Source organism: Ranitomeya imitator, chromosome 3, assembly GCF_032444005.1.
Source record: "Ranitomeya imitator isolate aRanImi1 chromosome 3, aRanImi1.pri, whole genome shotgun sequence".
Lineage (NCBI taxonomy): Eukaryota > Metazoa > Chordata > Amphibia > Anura > Dendrobatidae > Ranitomeya > Ranitomeya imitator.
In genome coordinates this window covers 165,572,281-165,586,474 of record NC_091284.1, presented here as the reverse complement: position 1 = coordinate 165,586,474, position 14,194 = coordinate 165,572,281, and positions in this window count along the sequence as shown.

Below are 14,194 nucleotides of genomic sequence, written 5' to 3'. Positions count from 1 at the left end.
TTGATCCAACTGTTTTTTTAATTTACTGGGGGCCACCAAATTTTTCAAAGTTTTACCCCTTCTATATGTAATCCCTGGTTTATCAGGGGGATGTTTTCCCAAGACAGGGTCATGCTTCAAGATGTACCAATATTTAGAAAGCACAGTTCTTATGATTTTATTGCCCCTATTGAATGTTGTCACAAAATTCAATTTCCAGTGATCATCACTTTTTTCCTTACCAGTAGTCAAAGTGTCCCCCTTCCTGGTTTTTCCTTTTAAACATTCTTCCTGTGTTTTTATTTTGTTGTCCCTATATGCACCATTTATCAAATTTTTCGGGTATCTTTTTTCTTTAAATTTTCTTTTTAAAATTTTAGACTGAGCTACATAATCAGATTCTCTCGTACAATTCTTTCTGATGCGATAAAATTGGCTGTGGGGTATATTAACCTTCCACTTCTTGTAATGTGCACTATTGAAATCTAAAAAGCCATTTGAATCCACTTTTTTGAAGTGGGATTTCGTGATGATTTTTTTACCACTATAGCTGATCTCTAAATCAAGAAATACCATTTTTTCTTTATTAATTTGTGATGTAAAGGTAATCCCCCAGGTGTTATTATTGAGCTCCTTTATGAATTGTGCCGCTTCCTCCTCTGTCCCCTTCCATATGATAATCAGATCATCTATGAAGCGCTTATAAAGCCTTATTTTGTCATAGAAAACAGGCTTAGAAAGTGACGATGAGGACTCGAATCGCCCCATGAATAAGTTTGCGAAACTTGGCGCGACCCGAGTCCCCATCGCGGTGCCGAGCAACTGTAAGTACAGTACGCCTTCAAAAATGAACACATTGTGTTCAAGAATGAATTTCAGACCCTTTAACAGAAAATCTCTTTGTTCGGGGAGCATCTCTGTCTTTGCTAAATAAAAACCCACTGCATTTACCCCCATTTCGTGATATATGTTGGAATATAATGAATTAACATCCAATGAGATAAAGGAATAATTATCTTCCCATTCAATATCCCTCAGCTCCTCGATTAATTGTGTGGAATCTCTCAAATATGAAGGAAGAGACTTTACTAGATCTTGTAGAAACAGGTCAATATAATGAGAAAGATGACAAGTTAAAGACCCTATTCCTGATATAATTGGTCTACCAGGTGGTTTTTCACAGTTCTTATGCACTTTTGGTAGATGATAAAATAGCGCCATGGTTGGCGCAGGATTTGATAAAAACCTTTTTTCTGTTTTATTGAGAATGTTCCTCTCATAGGCTTCCTTAATCATATGGTGGTAGTCCCGAACAAAGGATTGTGTAGGATCTTCTTTTAGAATTTTGTAATATCTCTTATCAGACAATATGTTCAAAGCTTCCTCAATATAGTCAGATCTGTTTTGCACAACTACTCCCCCTCCTTTATCAGCTTGCCTTATTACTATATCTGTATTTTGCCTCAAATCCTCCAATGCCATTTTCTCTCTTTTAGAGATATTGTTCTCCTTTTTTATCTTGTTTTTTCCAGTTCCATGCTTTTGGATTTTATGTTTATTATTATTATTTTCCCATTTCCTAAATTCTTCAGATACTAATGAAAAAAAGGTATCTATATTTGGTCCTCGGTGTTGATGAGGATTAAATAGAGATTTTGGGTGTACCTCCTTATGAATATATTCCCTTTCTTTGTTTGTCTCTATTGGGATCAGTATTTTTGGGGGATCCCCAATGTCCCCATTTTTTTCGTTCAACAAGAAATGCCTATTAAGAGTGAGTTTACGAGTGTACGCATTTAAATCGAGAAAAAGATCGAATGCATTCATATCTTGAGCAGGGCAGAAATTTAGTCCCCTACTTAAAATTTCCATTTCTGAGGAGGATAAAATATGGGACGATAAATTAAATATTTTAACCAGAGGTGGATTTAGTTGTTTATAAGTTTCAGGGTTCCTTGTTTTTTTACATATTCTCAGATATCTATTACCGTATATACTCGAGTATAAGCCGACCCGAGTATAAGCCGACCCCCCTAATTTTGCCACAAAAAACTGGGAAAACTTATTGACTCGAGTATAAGCCTAGGGTGGAAATGCAGCATTTACCGGTGAATTTCAAAAATAAAAATAGATCATTATTTCCCCATAGCTGTGCCATACAGTGCTCTGCACCGTTCATATTTCCCCATAGCTGTGCCATATACGGTGCTCTGCACCGTTCACTGTGCCCCATAGATGTGCCATATACGGTGCTCTGCACCATTCACTGTGCCCCATAGATGTGCCATATACGGTGCCCTGCACCGTTCACTGTGCCCCATAGATGTGCCATATACGGTGCTCTGCACCGTTCACTGTGCCCCATAGATGTGCCATATACGGTGCTCTGCACCGTTCACTGTGCCCCATAGATGTGCCATATACGGTGCTCTGCACCGTTCACTGTGCCCCATAGATGTGCCATATACGGTGCTCTGCACCGTTCACTGTGCCCCATAGATGTGCCATATACGGTGCCCTGCACCGTTCACTGTGCCCCATAGATGTGCCATATACGGTGCCCTGCACCGTTCACTGTGCCCCATAGATGTGCCATATACGGTGCCCTGCACCGTTCACTGTGCCCCATAGATGTCCCATATACGGTGCTCTGCACCGTTCACTGTGCCCCATAGATGTGCCATATACGGTGCTCTGCACCGTTCACTGTGCCCCATAGATGTGCCATATACGGTGCCCTGCACCGTTCACTGTGCCCCATAGATGTGCCATATATGGTGCCCTGCACCGTTCACTGTGCCCCATAGATGTGCCATATACGGTGCTCTGCACCGTTCACTGTGCCCCATAGATGTGCCATATACGGTGCTCTGCACCGTTCACTGTGCCCCATAGATGTGCCATATACGGTGCTCTGCACCGTTCACTGTGCCCCATAGATGCTCCACATAAATCTCTGCCGCCGCCGCTGCTGCTGCTGCAATAAAAAAAAAAACACATACTCACCTCCCTTGATTGCAGCTCCCGGCGTCTCGTTCCGGCGCCTCCATCTTCCCGGCGTCTCTGCTCTGACTGATCAGGCAGAGGGCGCCGCGCACACTATATGCGTCATCGCGCCCTCTGCCTGAACAGTCAGAGCGCAGACGCCGGGAAGATGGAGGCGCCGGCCGGGAAGATGGAGCGACGCTCGGCGGCAGGAACGAGGACAGGTGAATATGCTATACTTACCTAGTCCTGGCGATCCTCGCGCTGTCCCTCTGCCTGGTCTTTGGTGCCGCAGCTTCTTTCTCTATCAGCAGTCACCGGCACCGCTGATGAGAGGAATGAATAGGCGGCTCCACCCCTATGGGAGGTGGAGCCGCTTATTCATTTCTGTAATGAGCGGTCCCACGTGACCGCTGAAGAGGGGAAGAAGCTGCAGCACAGAAGACCGTGGGACGGCAGGGACAGCGCGAGGATCGCTGGGACTAGGTAAGTATGCCTCAGCGCCCTCTCCCCCTCACCCGCCGACCCTGCCACCCACCTTGACTCGAGTATAAGCCGAGAGGGGCACTTTCAGCCCAAAATTTTGGGCTGAAAATCTCGGCTTATACTCGAGTATATACGGTAGATCCCTTTCCTCTTTTTCCTCTTGCTCTACTTTTCTTTTTTTGGATCTTGATATTACAGTTGGTGCGAAGTAATTTGTAATATGATTCTTTTGTATTGGACTGAAAATTTGAGCTGTTTGTGAAGAACTGATTAGTGGTGGTAAAATTATTTCTGAAACACTTGGACGTGTGGGACCTATCTCTAAAAAAGAGATGTTGGATACTACTGAAGATGGTGATGGAGTGGGCGCTTGTAATACTGTGGTGAATGTAGATGGGGATTCTGTATGATCATGGATAGTTAGTTCATTTATATCAAATTCAACATTGGAAATTTCCAACCTGTGGGAAGCAGTAGGAATTTCCAATGGGGGAAGTCCAGTTCTCAGCGCCGAACCAGAGAGGCCCGGTAGCGAGAACTCGTGGCCCTGTGTATGGGGGCGCTCCATATGTATATATATATATATATATATATACATATATATATATATACACACACATACATGTGTGCATACACATAAGAATATCAAAAAAGCCAAGATGCTAATAATCAACCAAATTAATAATGATATATGAATAATATATGAATATAAAATAATATACACACTCATATATCAGTGCCATACCCCAACTCATAATATAAACCACCCAAGCTGGAATGTAAATGACTAAAAAACTACAGAAAACTAGCATAACCTCTCTGTTCATTTAAACTCTTGGGATTCATGCTTTGTAGAAGTGTAATCCACTTACACTCTTTCTGCCCACGTAGTATATTGCACAGCCCACGTAGTATATTGCACAGCCCAAGTAGTATATTGCTCAGCCTGTTAGGGGCCCACTCACATGTTTCGCCCCCCCTCTGAGCTGAACCCCTAGCTACGCCTCTGATGGTCAGACTTGAAGATTGCTGTTCATCAGAGGAAACCATTTAACGTGAAGGAGCTGGAGAAGTTTTGCCTTGATGAATGGGCAAATATCCCTTTGGCAAAAAAAAAAAATACCACTGTATTGGCCTGATGATGTACTGTAGCTATAGAAGCTAATGGTGCTATAAAGAAAATATGTAAAATAAATAAATAAAAAATATTTGGCTCAGACATAACAGTTAAAAATAGCTGGATCTTACTTTTTTAATATATATTTTATTTAAAAATACAAAAAAACTTGGTTTAAAAAATAGGTCATTTTCTGATGTTACATTCCTTTTAAAAGTTATACAATCTAACGTAATTCTGTGTTTTATATTATAGCTGCACCCTTATCATTTGATTACATTTTCCAGCCGCAATGATTTCATTTAGCCTGATAGGACACAGCAAAGCACACAAACATTATCATTTATCTCTCAGTGGGTGGGTGTAAGTGATGTGGCTATGTTACATAAAGTCAGACAGATCTCCATGGAAACACTTAATCATTGACATTTAAGGTCCTCATGTTTAAAGGAAGATTACTGTGACCTATTGCTGTCATGAAACAAATCCATATGTTTAGTCACATAATGATTTTCCTTTTTGGATTTACATGGATCTAGAATGGTGCTGTTATCACGTTGTCAGTAATTGCTTTCAATTATCTTTTTTCAGCCTGAATCAATAAGTAAATGACAAATGTATGTACATTTCTCCATTTCATTAACCTTTGACATTTAGACTCATCTTTCAAATACCTTTTCAATAACTTGGCAATAAATGTTCTGTAATTGTGGCACAGTATATACAATGATATCATATTTTGCCAACTGGACATTATTAAACAATTCTATTATTAAAATAGTTCAAATACCACCGCTCTAAAATGATGTTAACCTCTTTCCAACATCGGGCTCCCTCCCTTTGATGTGGGCTCTGGCGCGGAGACCACATCTTTCCTGGGACATGTCAACTGTTTTGAACAGCTGACATGTGCCCGCAATATCCGCGGTGGAATCGCAATCCACCCGTGGCTATTAACCAGTTAAATGCCACTGTCAAACTCTGACAGCGACATTTAACAAGCCCTTCCAGCAATTGCACAGGAAACCCGCCCACCGGTGACCTGCATCACGTTATTGTGGGTCACCGGTGTGTTGGCATGACAACCGGAGGTCTCCTGGAGACCTCTATGGTTGTCAGTGCCGGATTGCTGTGAGCCCCACCCAGTGGATGGCGCTCATAGCAAGTAAGTAATTCAGCTATGTAGAGGCGATCTGATTATTGCCTCTTTGTAGCAGATGTTTTTAAAAATATAAAAAAATATAAAAGTTCAAATCACCCCCCTTTCGCCCCATTCAAAATAAAACAATAAAAAAAATCAACAATACACATATTTGGTATCACTGATCTATCAATAAAATAAAATGATTAGCCTTATCGCTAAACGGTGCAGCAAGAAAAAAAGTCAAATCGCCAGAATTACATTTTTTTGGTCGCCAAGACATCGCATTAAAATGTAATAAGGGCGATTAAAAGATCTTATCTGTACAAAAATGGTGTCCTAAAAACATCAGCTCGGCATGCAAAAAATAAGCCCTCAGCCAACCTGAGATCATGAAAAATGAAGACACTACTGGTATCGGAAAATGGCGCAATTTTTTTTAACAAGGTTTGGAATTTTTTTCACCACTTAGATAAAAAATAACCTAGACATGTGGTGTCTATGAACTCGTAATGACATGGAAAATCATAATAAAAGGTCAGTTTTAGCATTTAGTGAACCTAGAAAAATGCCAAACAAAAAATAAGTGTGGGAATGCACTTTTTTTTTTGCAATTTCACCGTACTAATTTTTTTCCCAATTTCTAGTACACGACATGGTAAAATCAATGGTGTCACTCAAAATTACAACTCGTCCTGCAAAAATAAGCCCTCATATGGCCATATTGACAGAAAAATAAAAAAAGTTATGGCTCTGAGAAGAAGGGAAATAAAAAACGAAAGCGCAAAAACGAAAAAAGCTCCGGGGGTTAAGGGGTAAAAAACGATGCACTGAAAATGTATAAGGAGATATGATAGGACTGAAAAAAAAGTGGAATGATAAAGAATATAATACAAATATTATATAATGTCCATCACCACACCTTGACGTTGTCCACAATACCAACAAAAAAATAGTACAAACAATAAGTATGGGTGACAGAAGTCAGCATAAATACCAAATGACAACTAACTCAATACAGACCTAGAAAAATCAGGAGACTGGTGCACAGAAGTGGATCAGGTGCGCTGCTTTAACTTCTGTGTAGCGCAGGGGTGTTTGACCTATTTTAGTAATAGGAATGTTCAGAGGTGTAACTACAACAGGTGCAGAGGTTGCAATCGTACCTGGGTATTTGAAAGATAAGACCAGACTAAATGTCAAAGTGTAATCAAATGGAGCAATTTACATAAACGTGTCATTTACTTTATATATTTGTCATTTACCGTATATACTCGAGTATAAGCCGAGATTTTCAGCCCAAAATTTTGGGCTGAAAGTGCCCCTCTCGGCTTATACTCGAGTCACGGTAGCGGTGGGGTCGGCGGGTGAGGGGGTGAGGGCGCTGAGGCATACTTACCTAGTCCCAGCGATCCTCGTGCTGTCCCTGCCGTCCCACGGTCTTCTGTGCTGCAGCTTCTTCCCCTCTTCAGCGGTCACGTGGGACCGCTCATTAGAGAAATGAATAGGCGGCTCCACCTCCCATAGGGGTGGAGCCGCCTATTTATTTCTCTAATCAGCGGTGCCGGTGACCGCTGACAGGAAGAGCTGCAGCACAGAAGACCATGTGACAGGCGGGGAGCGCCAGGATCGCTGGGACTAGGTAAGTATGTCATACTTACCTGTCCCCGTTCCAGCCGCCGGGCACCGCTCCATCTTCCCGGCGTCTATCTCCGCTCTGACTGTGCAGGTCAGAGGGCGCGATGACGCATATAGTGTGCGCGGCGCCCTCTGCCTGATCAGTCAGAGCGGAGAGAGACGCCGGGACCGGACGCCGGAATGAGACGCCGGGAGCTGCAATCAAGAGAGGTGAGTATGGCTTTTTTTTTATTGCAGCAGCTGCACAGATTTATGTGGAGCATCTATAGGGAAATATGAACGGTGCAGAGCACTGTATGGGGCAGTATGAACGGTGCAGAGCACTATATGGGGCAGTATGAACGGTGCAGAGCATTGTATGGGGCAGTATGAACGGTGCAGAGCACTATATGGGGCAGTATGAACGGTGCAGAGCACTGTATGGGGCAGTATGAACGGTGCAGAGCACTATATGGGGCAGTATGAATGGTGCAGAGCACTATATGGGGCAGTATGAACGGTGCAGAGCACTATATGGGGCACAGCTATGGGACAAAAATGAACGGTGCAGAGCACTATATGGGGTGTTGTGAATTCTATGGTCAAGCTCCCTCCTGTGGTCATGAGTGGTACTTCGGCTGGTTCTGTCTATGAGCTTCCTCTGGTGGATGTGAGTGGGGCTGCGGCTTCTGAGTTTCCTTCCTCAGGTGACGAGGTTAAGTCGTTAGGTGCTGCTCTATTTAACTCCACCTAGTTCTTTGTTCCTGGCCTCCAGTCAATGTTCCAGTATTGGTCTTGCTTTCTCCTGGATCGTTCTTGTGGCCTGTCTGCCCTGCATAAGCTAAGTTTTGCTTGTGTTACTTTTGTTTGCTATATTTTCTGTCCAGCTTGCTATATTGGTTTTTCTTGCTTGCTGGAAGCTCTGAGACACAGAGGGAGCACCTCCGTACCGTTAGTCGGTGCGGAGGGTCTTTTTGCCCCCTCTGCGTGGTTGTTTGTAGGTTTTTGTGCTGACCGCAAAGCTATCTTTCCTATCCTCGGTCTATTCAGTAAGTCGGGCCTCGCTTTGCTAAAGTCTATTTCATCTCTGTGTTTGTATTTTCATTTTAACTCACAGTCATTATATGTGGGGGGCTGCCTTTTCCTTTGGGGAATTTCTCTGAGGCAAGGTAGGCTTATTTTTCTATCTTCAGGGCTAGCTAGTTTCTCAGGCTGTGCCGAGTTGCATAGGGAGCGTTAGGCGCAATCCACGGCTACCTCTAGTGTGGTATGATAGGATTAGGGATTGCGGTCAGCAGAGTTCCCACGTCTCAGAGCTCGTCCTATGTTAGTAACTATCAGGTCACTTTGTGTGCTCTTAACCACTAGGTCCATTGTGGTTCTGAATCACCTGTTCATAACAATGGGGCACAGATATGGGGCAATATGAACGGTGCAGGGCACTATATGGCACAGATATGGGGCAATATGAACGGTGCAGAGCATATATGGGGCACAGATATGGGGCAATATGAACGGTGCAGAGCATATAGGGCACAGATATGGGGCAATATGAATGGTGCAGAGCATATAGGGCACCGATATGGGGCAATATGAACGGTGCAGAGCATATAGGGTACAGATATAGGGCAATATGAACGGTGCAGAGCACTATATGGGACACAGATATGGGGCAATATGAACGGTGCAGAGCATATAGGGCACAGATATGGGGCAATATGAACGGTGCAGAGCATATAGGGCACAGATATGGGGCAATATGAATGGTGCAGAGCATATAGGGCACAGATATGGGGCAATATGAACGGTGCAGAGCACTATATGGGGCACAGATATGGGGCAATATGAACGGTGCAGAGCACTATATGGCACAGCTATGGGGAAATAATGAACGGTGCAGAGCACTATATGGCACAGCTATGGGGAAATATGAACGGTGCAGAGCACTATATGGCACAGCTATGGGGAAATAATGAACAGTGCAGAGCACTATATGGCACAGCTATGGGGAAATAATGATCTATTTTTATTTTTGAAATTCACCGGTAAATGCTGCATTTCCACCCTAGGCTTATACTCGAGTCAATAAGTTTTCCCAGTTTTTTGTGGCAAAATTAGGGGGGTCGGCTTATATTCGGGTCGGCTTATACTCGAGTATATACGGTACTTTGAATATTGCGCAATTATTTCAGTAAAGCAATGTACGATCTATATTTTTGATGGATTTTCAGTGCTGGTTCTGCTAATCTTCATGTGGACATGTTTTAAAGGGAGTCTGCCACATCCCAAAACACTATTAACCTGCATATATGAGTTAATTCTGCAGGTCAATAGTGTTCCAAAGCTGCCCAGCCACACAAAGTCTGACAACAAGGAGGAAATTAACTTTATTTCTTCCAGCAGCCTCTATCGTTCAGTCATTGAGGCGCGGCCAGTACTTCTTCAGTCACCACTCAGTACATAGTAAACGATGCCTGTAACCACGCCCCGGCGCTGATTGACAGACGACTCTGTACTGATACATTGATGAGCAGTGTTGAGCGATACCGTCCGATACTTGAAAGTATCGGTATCGGATAGTATCGGCCGATACCCGAAAAATATCGGATATCGCCGATACCGATATCCGATACCAATAGAAGTCAATGGGACACCAAGTATCGGAAGGTATTCTCATGGTTCCCAGGGTCTGAAGGAGAGGAAACTCTCCTTCAGGCCCTGGGATCCATAGGGATGTGTAAAATAAAGAATTAAAATAAAAAATATTGATATGCTCACCTCTCCGGCGGCCCCTGGACATCACGCTGGTAACCGGCCGGCTTCTTTGTTTAAAATGAGCACCTTCAGGACCTGCGAATGACGTCGCGGGTTCTGATTGGTCGCGTGCCGCCCATGTGACCGGCACGCGACCAATCAGAAGCCGCGACGTCATTCGCAGGTCCTTAATTCCGAGAATTAGGAGTTTTGTGAATGAGAATGACGTCGCGGCATCTGATTGGTCGCGTGCCGGTCACATGGGCGGCTTGCGACCAATCAGAACCTGCGACGTCATTCGCAGGTCCTGAAGGCGCTCATTTTAAACAAAGAAGCCGGCCGGTTACCAGCGTGATGTCCAGGGGCCGCCGGAGAGGTGAGCATATCAATATTTTTTATTTTAATTCTTTATTTTACACATCCCTATTGATCCGATACCGATACCCGATACCACAAAAGTATCGGATCTCGGTATCGGAATTCCGATACCGCAAGTATCGGCCGATACCCGATACTTGCGGTATCGGAATGCTCAACACTATTGATGAGTCTGCTGTCAGCCGGGAAGTGGTTACAGCCACCACTCAGTATGTACTGAGCTTGCTGGAGGCTGCTGGGAGGAGTAAACATAATTTCCTCACTTTAGTCAGACTTTAAGTGCAGCAGCCTGGCAGCTTTGAAATGCTAATAACCTTCAGATTAACCTCATATCTGCATGTTAATTGCATTTTGAGAAATGATAGGTTCCATTTAAGGTAAGCTCTGAAGACAGCTCCTACCAGAACCAATAGGAACAAGTTACAGTGGGGCAAAAAAGTATTTAGTCAGTCAGCAATAGTGCAAGTTCCACCACTTAAAAAGATGAGAGGCGTCTGTAATTTACATCATAGTTAGACCTCAACTATGGGAGACAAACTGAGAAAAAAAAATCCAGAAAATCACATTGTCTGTTTTTTTTAACATTTTATTTGCATATTATGGTGGAAAATAAGTATTTGGTCAGAAACAAAATTTCATCTCAATACTTTGTAATATATCCTTTGTTGGCAATGACAGAGGTCAAACGTTTTCTGTAAGTCTTCACAAGGTTGCCACACACTGTTGTTGGTATGTTGGCCCATTCCTCCTTGCAGATCTCCTCTAGAGCAGTGATGTTTTTGGCTTTTCGCTTGGCAACACGGACTTTCAACTCCCTCCAAAGGTTTTCTATAGGGTTGAGATCTGGAGACTGGCTAGGCTACTCCAGGACCTTGAAATGCTTCTTATGAAGCCACTCCTTCGTTGCCCTGGCGGTGTGCTTTGGATCATTGTCATGTTGAAAGACCCAGCCACGTTTCATCTTCAATGCCCTTGCTGATGGAAGGAGGTTTGCACTCAAAATCTCATGATACATGGCCCCATTCATTCTTTCATGTACCCGGATCAGTCGTCCTGGCCACTTTGCAGAGAAACAGCCCCAAAGCATGATGTTTCCACCACCATGCTTTACAGTAGGTATGGTGTTTGATGGATGCAACTCAGTATTCTTTTTCCTCCAAACACGACAAGTTGTGTTTCTACCAAACAGTTCCAGTTTGGTTTCATAAGACCATAGGACATTCTCCCAAAACTCCTCTGGATCATCCAAATGCTCTCTATCAAACTTCAGACGGGCCCGGACATGTACTGGCTTAAGCAGTGGGACACGTCTGGCACTGCAGGATCTCAGTCCATGGTGGCGTAGTGTGTTACTTATGGTAGGCCTTGTTACATTGGTCCCAGCTCTCTGCAGTTCATTCACTAGGTCCCCCCGCGTGGTTCTGGGATTTTTGCTCACCGTTCTTGTGATCATTCTGACCCCACGGGGTGGGATTTTGCGTGGAGCCCCACATCGAGGGAGATTATCAGTGGTCTTGTATGTCTTCCATTTTCTAATTATTGCTCCCACTGTTGATTTCTTCACTCCAAGCTGGTTGGCTATTGCAGATTCAGTCTTCCCAGCCTGGTGCAGGGCTACAATTTTGTTTTTGGTGTCCTTTGACAGCTCTTTGGTCTTCACCATAGTGGAGTTTGGAGTCAGACTGTTTGAGGGTGTGCACAGGTGTCTTTTTATACTGATAACAAGTTTAAACAGGTGCCATTACAACAGGTAATGAGTGGAGGAAAGAGGAGACTCTTAAAGAAGAAGTTACAGGTCTGTGAGAGCCAGAAATCTTGATTGTTTGTTTCTGACCAAATACTTATTTTCCACCATAATATGCAAAAAAATGATAAAAAAACAGACAATGTGATTTTCTGGATTTTTTTTTCTCAGTTTGTCTCCCATAGTTGAGGTCTACCTATGATGTAAATTACAGACGCCTCTCATCTTTTTAAGTGGTGGAACTTGCACTATTGCTGACTGACTAAATACTTTTTTGCCCCACTGTATGTGTGGGTACTGTCTAGTGGGTACAAAATCCCACTTTTACCTCAGTTGTGAAGTGCAATTTCCATTTTGTTCTGTGGTGCCAGTAAATTAACCAGGATTGTAGAAGTTTCCCAACATCATATCAGTGTAGGCTAATTCAGCATTAAATAGGTAAAGAATTTCCTATTTAGCATAAAATGAGGTACAACTAGTGAGCAAAGGACTAATTACCATTGAAACAGCTATTGAGATTGTTCTGTTTGATGAATCCTGTCATAAATCACACTCTGTGAGTATCTCCAGGCTCTTTATTCACATCATGTCTCAACCTCCATTACATGAATTCCGAGTACAACAACATCGAACAAGTTCCAAACAAAGAATATAGAACACACATAAAAGTAGTGAGACCCCTAGAGGCCACATGAACATATAACATATTGCTACATCCTTTCTCTTTTAACTAGAGGAACAATAAAAGATACTAAACTACTGTATACTATGACAAAGTTAGAAATTAACCTAGTACGTCCAGTTAGATATAATCTTTGAGGTGCGCCGGCTTTTTGCTAATTCTGCCAGCTCTGGTAATATAAGATGTGTCACTTTCTACATCTGGTACATCTGGTAGTTCTTCTGATATTGTCTGTCTCTGGCCAGAGTCCTCACCCTGATGGTCAGCTGTCACTGTTGGTGCCTGACTTGTACTTGCTGCCTCGTTGTCTTGGGTGTCTGGATGCTGTTCAAAAGGCCATTAATCATCTCTTTCTTGCGTTTTCCTCAAATATCTTCGATTCCTCCTTAGTCTTCTTCCGTCGTCTGTTAGAATTTCGTAAGACCGAGGTCCCAGTTTCTGGACAACCTTTGCCTTTTGCCAGTGTTTGTCAAATGTGGTGCTTGGCTGCAGCCGAATGTTGTCATTTCTCTGGAGCTCAGGCAGATCCTTTGCAGATTTATTGTAATAGAAAGCTTGCCTAGCTTGATTCTTCTGTAATTTAGCTTCGATGTTTCCCAGCAGCTTTGGCTCTAACAGATGACACGCAGTTGGTACTAGTGTCTTTGTACGCCTACTCATGAGCCTCTGTGCCGGACTACTGTCTAGGCCTTGGGTGGGTGTGTTTCTATGATCCAGTATAGACAGATATACATCAGCACCCGCCTGGTTTGCTTTCTGCATGAGTCTTTTGGCCGTTTTTACTGCTGACTCTGCTTTCCCATTACTCTGAGGATATCTTGGAGAAGACGTCCGGTGTTCAAATTCCCATTTCTTACTGAAAGTTTTGAATTCTTCTGACGTAAACTGTGCCGCATTGTCAGAGAAAACGATATCTGGAATGCCATAACTGGCAAAATGGGCCTTGAGTTTTTTAATCACTGTTCTCGCCCTTGTGTCCTGCACCAAATCAACCTCCCAGAAGTTAGAGAAATAGTCCACTGTAATCAGGTATTCTTTGTCATTCCATGTGAACAAGTCTGTTCCTATTTTTGACCAAGGCCTACGTGGAATTTCATGAGGTTGCAATGTCTCCTTTGGTTGCTTATCATTGCAGGATGCACATATTTCACATTGTGCTATGTAATTTTTTATGTGGTCATTCATTCCTGGCCAATAAACTTATTCTCGTGCACGAAGTAGGCATCCTTCCATGCCTAAGTGAGAAGAGTGCAATGTCTTCAATATGCCTCTTCTGAGAACTTCAGGTATAACAGCCCTGTCTCCTTTAAA